Source organism: Otolemur garnettii, unplaced genomic scaffold (assembly GCF_000181295.1).
Source record: "Otolemur garnettii isolate 467f Iridium unplaced genomic scaffold, OtoGar3 scaffold00178, whole genome shotgun sequence".
In the NCBI taxonomy this organism is placed as follows: domain Eukaryota; kingdom Metazoa; phylum Chordata; class Mammalia; order Primates; family Galagidae; genus Otolemur; species Otolemur garnettii.
Window position 1 is genome coordinate 276,596 of NW_003852573.1, and position 9,705 is coordinate 286,300.

The 9,705-nt window shown below is 39.8% G+C and overlaps 1 protein-coding gene across 1 annotated transcript in view; it reads left to right on the top strand.

Moving 5' to 3' along the window:
* Positions 1-9,705, top strand: part of HSD11B1 (hydroxysteroid 11-beta dehydrogenase 1) — a 35,226-nt gene that overhangs the window by 2,926 nt on the left and 22,595 nt on the right. The window lies entirely within an intron of this gene.

Genomic DNA, 9,705 nt, shown 5'->3' on the forward strand with positions numbered 1-9,705 from the left:
TCACTTCTCAGCAATTATTTGTTGTTATTATTAAGTTTAACATTATAAAATTAACAAAAATAAACAAAACTCATATTCTGGCGAAACAGCCACATGGCAGCCGGAAACCGTATATTCCCTTCTTGTTCTCCTACTCGTGCATTCCTTCCAAAAATCGGGGCTTTTTTAAAACACCATGGGATGCGGGGCAAACTGTTGAAAAGCAGGACGTCTGGTCACCCTATCCTAAGAGAGACACCTGGTCACAATGGAAGCCAAAGGTCAGTAAAGTTAGCTGATGCCAAGGTAGAACTGAGAAGCGAAATTCTTTAACAACACACATTTGTCTGAAAAGTAGGTTAAGCTAGGGCTAAATAAAATGAATGACAACGAAAAAAGATCAACAGACCTGCCTATGTTAGGGGCACTCCCCAATATCTGAACCCGCTTCATAAAAAGGCCAGTTTAAACAACTAGCTGGGTAAGGAGGAATGTGCACCAAGAAACGTTTATGAAGGGATCTCTGTGGGGTCAGAGTTGTCCCTGATGTTTTGGATGGTGACAGCATCGGAACCCATCCCCAGTAAAATGCCAGAGAGTTTTCAGCATGGGGGATTCCTGGGCCCATTTTACCAGGGATCCAGGAAAGAAGTTCTACACAATCCTAGTTGATTTAGCCAGTTAAAATGATGTGGTTGGCATGTCCAAACCCCAGGATCAAATCAACCATCTAAATGTAGTTCCTGGCACTATAAAAACAAATAACCTAGAGGACTCTGTAAACTGTTAAGTGCTTTGCAAACTTAGCATTGCAAGGAGTTCTCCTTTCTGGCCCAAGACAGGCCTGCATAGTGATTGAATAAAGGGGCAGTTTGTCTGTGCCACCCGCCAAATAGAGCGATTGATATGCAGCCCAGTGCCTCCCAGACGACACAGACTCCCCACCCCTCCCCAGACACAGACTCTCTCTGGGCTGAAAGGAAGGGAGAGCTTGCAGATGCATACTGAGTGGGAGGGTGCTGGGCACATCCCCAATCCATTCCAGGGCATTGGCCAAAATCCTCACTTCAGTCATGGTGTAGGAGGCTTTAATGATTTCGGTTGACTAAATAATTCATTCATTCTAGGCAAATGATGTGTTTCACCTTTGTTGGAGAATTTAACCTTTAATAAAGCACAAACAATCTGAATGTGCTTTGGAAAGAATAAGATTTATTTTCAAAGCCCAAGGACATGATGAAATTCTGATAATGTGCTTCCATATATCCTCTATGCCAAGTGAATGACACTTGGTAATTTCCCTGAACTCTGGGAGGTAGAAATCTAGTTAGACAACTATCTTCTGTGTCTATTGTTTGTTGGGCCAAAAGAGTTCAGCCTCTTGGCTTTGAAACACATCTATAAACTTACAAAGACAGACACCCTGCTTTCTCTCCCTAACTTAAGAATATTCTCTGTTCTATGATGCATTCTTTTAAACAGTCACTAAGTGTGTTCCTTAATCCTTCCTTCTAAAAATCTGAATTCCATAAACATGAGATGCTAAACACCAAATTGATGCTAAGGTCAGCCAAAGAGTATTGGGATAAGGTTTTAATCATTTCTTCTAGGGATCGCATTAAGTTGTTTATTGAACAACAGGGAGATACAATTGTTTTAATCTCCAATGCATTTCTAGGTATTGTATTATATTGAAATCCTATACTTGTAATATGTCCCTTAAAGGCTTGGATACTTCTTTACAGTATTTCTGCTTCTAGGAACCTGCTTCTAGAACACATGCACCCACCTTTCAACACCTTCTTTGGCACCTGCCGATTAAGTTTATTGCATATGTAACATCCAGTTCCATGGCTCAGTCTCCCCTTCTAACACTACAAGGCTACTAGTTTGGATACTGTAACAGAGATCCACATTTACAATGGCTTAAGCAAATCTAAATTTATTTCTCCCTCACAAAACAGCCTGGGGTAGGCGGTCCAGGGCTAATATGGCAGTTCTGCCCTGTGAAGCTGTCCAGAAACCCTTCTATCCCAGAACCACCATTCCGAGGGTGTTGTCTGTATCTGCAAGTCCAAGATGGTTCATTGTGATAACTGAATTCTAGTTTAAAAAAATGAAGGAAGGGTGATACAACCTGTAGGTTGTACACTTCTCTTCTGCCCTCGCTGGCTGCAGTGGTTCAGAGTGGACATGTATCCAGCTAAAAATCAGTTTTATTTCTGTAAAATACATTGATAACGACAAACAACTAACAGAAACCTGTAAGACTAGAAGGAAGTCAACCTTCCAGGCTTCCCACATGTGAAGCCACCCCACACATGCGCACGTGCCCTCCAGACCCACTCCCTCTCACATTCAAGTTTCTTCACAAAAATTAACACCTTTCCATCAGGCAAAGGGTCAAGGGACAGCGAGGCAGGAGAAAGGATGGAAAGACAGTGCCTATACAGTATTTGTGAATCATACACAATTAGAGATATGCATACTTGAAGCTGACTGAAAAACAAAAATTACTGGATTGGGCAGAGAACATTTGAAAACATCTGGAAAAAGTTTATCTGTCATTAGTTAAAGATAAGTCATCTTAGGTCAGCAGTTCTCCACCTGTGGGTTGCGAACCACTGGAACTGTATTAAAGAGTCACAGTTAAAGGGTCACGGCATTAGGAAGGTTGAGAACCACTGTCTTAGGTTCAGTTTTAGAAAAGTAAAGCTGATTCCATTTCCAGCCTCTTGACTTACTCACCTCACTGTCGTGTGCGGTATCAGTTACACGGACGGCAGACCCGAGAGTCTAAGGCCACTTCACGCTTTACGCCCCTCACAGGAAACACGGACGAGCCCTGTCATCCTCTGCTCTTTCCTCTTAAAATCTACCTAGCCCCCCACCTCACATAAAGTCTCTTTCAAAGCCACCTGAGCATTTCTTCTTTGTCTTTGCTATGCTTTGGAGAGTTACCTTTAAAAATCCTACTTCCTCCCTGTTTCTCTTTTGTTGGCTTTGTGGGTAGTCAGAATATGACCAATAACAGTAAAAACACAAATGCTAAACGCACGTGGCAAGAGTCCTTAGAGGTAGGGATGACAATTCCGTATCAAGGAAAATGAAAGGCATATTTTGAAGTGAAATTAGACAAATTAAAAGACTGGGTTTCTTTATTCAAAATGAAAATACTTTGAAAGGAAGAAAGGAACCTCTCTCTGGAAGCGCCTATGTTAGGGTGACCAGACGTCCCGATTTTGGTGGGATAGTCCCGTTTTTCAACAATTTGTCTGGCGTCCTGCGGCGTTTTAAAAAAGTCCCGATTTTTGGAAAGAATGCACGAATGGGCTGGAGAACAAGAAGGGAATATACAGTTTTCGGCCTCCATATGGCTATTTCACCAGAATATGAGTTTTATATTATTTTTGTTAATTTTATAATGTTAAACTATAATAAATAATTGCTGAGAAGTGATTATTGAGAACTGCTTATCAAAGTTTGCATTGTTGTCAGGCCCTGCCTGCCTGTCCCCTGCCCCATGCCCCCGCTCTGCCTCCGCCCTGCCCCCACTCCGCCCATGCTCCACCCCCGTGGCCATGTTGTCCCGCCTTACAGATGTTAAAATCTGGTCACCCTATCCTATGTGTCTCCAGTTACCTATTCACTTTCATTCAATTAAATCTTCTTTCAAAAAGAACAACTTCCAACATATATGTAGATATAGACTTCTTTGTCTCATTCAAATACATTCTTGTTCTGGTTTACTCATTCACAGCGTTGTTTCATACTGTTTTTTAAATATAAATCTGCGGCATTTAGAGCACATTTGAGTTGACTAGCCAGGGGCAAATATCTCATAAGATAATGCTTTTGTGGGAAACTCTAGCCAACAAATGAAGTCATTTGTTGGACCTTAACCTATTAGTCAGTTGAGGGCTGCCTGTGTGGTCTAAACCTGTTTCAAGAGTTGAATGTTATGAAGAAGGAAAAGAAAAATCTCAGGTTTTTCAACTATACAGACTGACTAACAGGATTTGGAATATCCATAATGATGTTTTGCATAAAGACAAGAGTACAGATGTTAACCTCATCCTTGCCTTCAGTTCTGAAATATCCACTCTTTCCTGAAATGTGGGCTAATACCTCAACATATAAATATGTCTTGGAATGTTGGGGTTCAGGGAATCCAAAGTCCAGGATGGGAAGGAGCCTCGGAACTAGAGTGAAAAATGGCGATTTATCCCTCACTGTAATTATTCTAATTTTTCTCAAGACATATATCTTTACCCTTAAATTCAGTTAGTTCAGAAATAATCTTCAGGTTATTGGAAGGTTATTCCAAGGTTATAACCTTATTCCAAGGTTAGTGGAAGTGTTTGTGCATGTAAATCTATGTATTTATGTGGGAAGTGGACTGGGGATGGCTGCAGGGTTGGACTATAGGGGGGAAGGGAATGGGTAGCAATACACAGAGGTGAGGTGTGTGCATATATGGACCTGTCGTCTGCAGGGCCTGGTGAAAAGCCAAGAAGGAGATCAGATTAAGAATCAATAACCTGGACGTAAAACTTCTAGGAGTCTTTGTTTCCTAAATTTAAGAGATTGTATTTAGGTAACATTTGAAAGATTGAGACAGAGCCTGCTGGATTTATCTAACCCAAAAAGAAGGGAGAGAGAGAGAGATGAAAGGCAGAGAGACTCTCTGATGAAGACAGCAACACATTAATGCGAGTTGAGAATAATGTAATACTATCCATGACAACTATTGCTCCTTTCTCCCCTTGAAAAGCTGGGTGGAGCTTAAGTTGTCAAGACTACTTACCCTACCAGACAGTGGGTTTCATTCACACGCATTGTGGATGAAAATAGCCAGGTCCTACCATCACTTGTGCCACCTTTCAGGTTACTCACTGAGGAGTTTGAGAAGGCTTACACCATAGACATTTCTACTTGGAAATACAGACACAGAAAACTAGGTTTTAAGAAAAGAAGAATAGAAATGTGCCAAAATTAAATTCAACGTACATCCTGTGGTTAAGTTTCAAATCCGGCTCTTGGATTTCTTAACAAAAAGAAAAAGAAAAAGAATAGGATCAGCATGCAGTTGGCCCCTCCGTAAGTTCTGCATGGATCCAAAATATTTAGGGGAAAAAAATTCCACAAAGTTCTAAAAAGCAAAACTTGAATTTCCCACATACCAAGTACTACGTTCAATCAGCATGAATGATGTGATGTGTGGGCATTGTCTTAGGTATTACAAGTAATCTAGAGATGACTTGAAGATGTCATATGGAAAGATGTGCATAAGTTATATGCAGTACTATGCCATTTTACATAAGGGACTTGAGCATCCACAGATTTGGTATTGATGGGGTGGGGGTCCTGAAACCAAACCCCCATGTATACTGAGAGATGATTGTGCTCACAGTGTAAAAAAGACATGATTCTTATACTCATTTTATTTTATTTATTTATTTACTTATTTGAGACAGAGCCTCAAGCTATTGCCCTGGGTAGAGTGCCATAGCATCGCAGCTCATAGCAACCTCCAGCTCCTGGGCTTAAGCGATTCTCTTTGCTTGGCCTCCCAAGTGGCTGGGACTACAGGCACCCCCCACAACACCTGGCTATTTTTTTATTGTAGTTGTCATTGTCGCTTGACAAGCCAGAGCTGGTTTGGAACCCACCAGCTCTGGTGTTTGTAGCTGGTGCCTCAGCCGCTTGAGCTACAGGCACTGAGCCGCTTATACTCATTTTAATGGGTTTTAATTTTATATACATATTTTTAAGGTCTTCTCACTTTATCTAAGGCAGATTGGAAATATGTACCAATAGTCTTTAAAATGTTTCCTTCATTATACCCAGTCTGGTGCCAGTAACCTATCAAGAAAATAATCATCAAATTAGTCACAGACTTAGGTACAAGTTTGGTTGTAGGACAATTTAAATAGCAAAACACTGGAAGTGATCTAAGTGTCTAATAGTAGGAAAGTAATTGGACTCTGTAATCTACATCTACATCTATATCTCTGGAAGGAAAATCTCCAAAATGTTACCATGATGATTTCTAGACTCTAAGGCCATGGTCTTCTTTCTCCCTGCTTCATACTCTTCTTCATTTTCCAAATTTTCTCTGTGTGCCTGTGTGTAAATTTTCTATTATTATTAGAAATATTTTTTAAAGGTGTTGGGAGTATTGTTTTTCCATTACTTTGTGTCTTCTATATACAATTTTTATGAGAAATTTATAGAAATGATCTGTTTCTTGTTGTACTTCCTTCTTTTGAATATAAAAGGCCCTTTATATGAGGGGCTCTATATGGCCCCTCATACCAGTGAAGGACTGGATCCAGGATGTCCCCTGGATACTAAAATTTGAGGAAGCTCAAGTCCCTGATATAGAATAGCATAGTATTTGCATATAACCTCTCACATCCTCCCCTATACTTAGTTTAAATCATCTCTAGATTACTTATAAGACCTCATATAACATAAATGAATGTAAATAGCTTTTACATTATATTGCTTAGGGAATGATGTCAATAAAAAAAATCTGTGCATGTTAAATACAGGTGCAATTTTTTTCCTGAATATTTTAATCCATAGTTGGTTGAATCCATAAATGTAGAACTCACAGAAAAGGAGTGCTGATTTATCTCAAAGACTACAGGTACATATTACTAGCACACAGCGGCCAGCTTTAAAAGGTACTTCAATGAACTGAAGTCCACTTAACGTACTGCAGGGAAAGAAATGACTAGGAAGAGAGTATAACTTCACATCTGTGAAATTTATTCTACAGATAAACTTGAACAAATGTTTTCCAAATATATTCATTCATTCAGAAAATCTGTGTTGAGAGCCCACTCCGAGCCAGGCAGCATGCCAGATGCCAGGGCCACTGCAGAGAATGAGAAGGCCAAGGCACGGTGCCCTGCCATGAAGCCCACATTCTAGGGTAAGCCTAGAATGTTAATGCATTATTACTTGTTACTGCATTGTTCATAGTTGTAAAAACACTAGAAGAAATCTAAATGTCAACAAGTGTAACTTAAAAATTCCCAGGGATAAGAATCATGTTATAGTTCCATTGGTAGGCTTTTTGTTTCTTGGTACACAAAACAATGCAGAGATGTATCATGCAACTGATTGCCTCTCAGAGCTGATAAAATACAGCATTTCATCCGCAGTGACTAGGCTGGGCAGTCTTTAAGGGCAGGCACATTTTTCATTCATCTACGATTCCCCAGAGCTTTTGTTAGCCCCAAATTTGGCAAACAATCAACACATTCTTTTTGAATGAATAAGTGGCAAAATGGCTGGCTACTACCTGGATTTCTGATTTCGTGTCTTTCTTTAGACTGTGTCAGAGACACATGGCCATATTTCCTCTCCTCGTTTCCTTTCTGTATGTAGTCTTTTGTGTCAGGGCTTCTTAATGGGGATGCTATTGGCCTTTGGGATAGGACACTTCTTCACTGTAGAGGACTATCTGATGCACTGTAGAACATTTAGCATCCTTGGCCCAGAGTAATTCAATCTAAAAGCCATTCAGGGGGCTGAGCAAGGTAGGCATCTCCAAGGGGAAGGAAGGTGGGAGCACAGGTTAACAAACTCGAGCAGAACAGAACAAGTTTGTGTAATGGAGCTGGTTTGGATGTCAGAGACTAAATGAGATGAGCTAGGCACCTGCACAATGGGCAGCAGTGGTGTCCTGGTGTGAAGTTACAGAGCCCACATGGGTCAAGGAGGGTACTCATGTGGCATGTGGCACAGGGGGCAGAACTAAAAGAGGTCATGGGAGCAACTGGGCAGGGGGGCTGCCAAAGGCAGCCAACATGGGGTAAAAAGGGTACGCATGTAGCCTTGGCATGGGGTGTCAGAAACCACATGGGATGAGGAAGGCATTCAGGCAGAAGGTGCAGAGGCAAATGAAGAATGATCACATACAGGAGGTATTAATCAACTTAGCGGTATATATTAATGATGACAGAAATCAAGTTCTTGATGTCAGTGTAACAAATATGCAAATGAAAAAAATTAGAATGACCGATCTGGTGCTAGATTGGAATTTGAGGTGTGGGTCTGAATTAATAGTTTTTTTTTATTAAATCATAGCTGTGTACATTAATGCAAGCATGGGGTACACTGTGCTGGTTTTATATACAATTTGAAATATTTTCATCAAACTGGTTAACATAGCCTTTACGGCATTTTCTTAGTTATTGTGTTAAGACAGTCATATTCTACATTTAGTAAATTTCACATATACCCTTGAAGATGCCAAGTAGGTGTGGTTGAATTAATAGTTTTTAATATACATGGATAGATATATAAATAGGTGTCTATATGTACATGCATATATTCCTTTGTTTTTTCCACTGACAGGACCTGAAAACATACTTAGTGCTTAGTTCCTGTTATCTAAATATCATGCGCCATTAAAAAGAACCAAGGTTTCTTAGAGAAATCGTTGCTTCCAGGACAGCAGCAAGAAAAGTACAAGATTGAGCCTGAAAATCTTATTTGGCTAACAAGTAAAGAACTTCTGAAAGATGAATAGGTGCACATTACTAGAACACAGAGGCAAGTTTTAAAAGGGAATCTAGTAGTCAAGTCTTGGATCATTGGAGCATTAAAACAAATAATGATGATAATAGATTACAACCTATTTCAAATAATAGGAAACAGCAAGTCCATGATGATATAAGGAAATACATGAATAAATTAATTAGGATAGAAGAAGGCCTTCCCAGGAAGGGGAAAGCCAAATGATAAATATAGAATGAACACTGAAATTAGAAAGTCACCATTTAGAAACTATCTTTGTAATAATTCAGCCAGGAAGCATCAGTGGATTCTAAAATTGGTGATTAAAAGTTAAATGAGAAATAGGGCATTTACATAATCTCAAAGTACTGCCCTATTGAACAGGAACAATAAAAACAAACAAATGGCCAAAGGACATATGACAAACACACAGCTACTTTATGGGGAAAAGGTGAAAAGCTTTTGTCTAAGATCTGGAACTAGATAGGGATGCTCACTTTCACCACTCCTATTCAGCATGTCACTGGAAGTTCTAGCCAGAGCCATTAGGCAAGACAAAGAAATAAAAAGCATCCAACTTAGAATAAAAGAAGTCATGACATGATCTTATATTTGGAAAAATCTAAACACTCCACAAAAAAAAAAAAACCTCTTAGATCTGATAAACAAATTCAGTAAAGCTGCAAGACATAAAATCGGCATATAAAATTCAGTAATTTTTATACACCAATAATGAACTAGCTGAAAAAGAAATCAAGAAGGCAATCCCATTTAAAATAGCTACCCAAACAAATGCTTAGGAATAAGTTTAATCAAAAAAGTTAAAGATTTCTACAGGGAAAACTACAAAACATTAATGAAAGAAATTGAAGAGGACACAAACAAATGGAAAGATATCTCATGCTCACAGATTGGAAGGATTAATACTGTTAAAAAGGATCGTACTACCCAAAGCAGTCTACAGATTCAGTGCAATCCCCATCAAAATATCAATGAGGGGCTCAGCACCTGTGGCTCAAGCACCAGAGCTGGCAGGTTCCAATCCAGGCCAGACCTACCAAACAACAATGACAATTGCAACCAAAAAACAGCCAGGCATTGTGGCAGGCACCTGTGGTCTCAGCTACTTGGGAGGCTGAGGCAAGAGAATTGCTTAAGCCCAGGAGTTTGAGGTTGCTGTGAGCTGTGATG